This window comes from Arachis duranensis, chromosome 10 (genome assembly GCF_000817695.3).
Source record: "Arachis duranensis cultivar V14167 chromosome 10, aradu.V14167.gnm2.J7QH, whole genome shotgun sequence".
In the NCBI taxonomy this organism is placed as follows: Eukaryota; Viridiplantae; Streptophyta; class Magnoliopsida; order Fabales; family Fabaceae; genus Arachis; species Arachis duranensis.
The window spans coordinates 98,691,188-98,692,651 of NC_029781.3; the positions used below are offsets into that span (position 1 = coordinate 98,691,188).

At 39.0% G+C, this 1,464-nt stretch overlaps 1 long non-coding RNA gene across 1 annotated transcript in view; it reads right to left on the bottom strand.

Annotated features, from left to right (window-relative positions):
• Positions 1-205: 205 nt before the first annotated feature.
• LOC107471155 (uncharacterized) overlaps positions 206-1,464 on the bottom strand; it is a 2,890-nt gene continuing 1,631 nt past the window's right edge. The window contains exon 3 of the long non-coding RNA XR_001588568.3: positions 206-336. This is a non-coding gene — a long non-coding RNA (uncharacterized LOC107471155). The remainder of the gene's footprint in view (positions 337-1,464) is intronic.

The following is a 1,464-nucleotide window of genomic DNA, read 5'->3' on the forward strand; positions in this document are numbered from 1 at the left end:
CCGGCTGCGCAACTCTGATAGCTCGGACATTACGACGACACTTATACTATTTAATATTAAAATATGAGCCCGTTTAAAACTTTAAACCGTAATACCGCTCCCAAAAAATGTTTTTGCTAGACAACGTACATCCATACATACCATACAATTTACAGAAACTCATAAAGAGTACATACATATATATAAATAATATTTCAAACATTATCCAGTACAATTCCTATCCCTCTCACAGAATATATCAAGATAAAGGTGAGGGTACAAAAATAATAATCTAAAGCAATACAGAGCATCTCAATAACAAATAATTAAACTCTTCATAACTTCTGCGCCCAAATCCTGAAAGGAAAAAAATGTAGGGGGTGAGAACATCATCCTCGAAAGGGTTCTCAGTAGAGGGTTTTTGGAAATTACTGTAATAGGATACATGAAGATAAACCGTACCAGTGATTAATAACCATCTTATGCCTCTTTTCAAAAACAACAGTTTACAATAAAAGTAAAGTTGGAAATCTTTTCTAAAAGAGGAACTGTTCAATTCTCAAAACATCAAAGCATTTCAAAAAGGTTTATCTATACTAAACCAAAATAACTTTTCATATCTTATTCCAAACCAGAACCACAAAACCGAAATCAACCATCGGTCCATCTCATTCAACCACGGCCCTAGGCCCAAACAATCCAACCACAACCAATCCACCACAATCCAACAGAGTTCCAGATGCAAACACAAACAAACAGTTACAGCAAGTAGAACAAGCAGCAGTTAATCTCAAATAGTCACAAAGGCAAACCAAGTACAATATGCACACCCAAACAATGTCACATAGATGCATATGATGCATGCCTGTCCCTAGTGGCTGATGATATCATCTGTCAGTTATAGAGCCAACCCAACAAGTCCTGGTAGCTAACCATTGGACTGTCCCTCTGTCGCGCATCCCCAACTCGAGTTATACTCATCATAAACTTGATCATAAACATGATCCATATCCATCACCCTCACTGGTGAATATTTCGGGGGCGAGCTCATCCGCGACTTTCACAGTGCCCGGCCACACTTACGACATAGGGTCAACAGAGTATCAAGTCTCAACCTGGAGCACGTGGTGGCTAGCCACTGCTACTACCCAGGGAAACTCGTATCTCAGATAGTGGAAGTGCAAATCACAATTATCAATAATTCAGCATATACATGCATTCATTCTCATCCGTGGATCAACATCCATCTCAGCCATCCGGCTCACGGTTCAGTCCAAAACCAGCCAATATTTATAGCATACACAGCCATTCCGGCTCACGATTCAATCCAGAACCAGCCAATATTCATAATCATACACAGCCATTCTGGCTCACAACAACACAGCACTTCCACACTCAAAATCATCAAATTATGAAATCGGCATTTAAGCCATAAATCATTTTCTCTATTCATTTCACTTTGAAATCAAGTTTCAACTCTTTTCA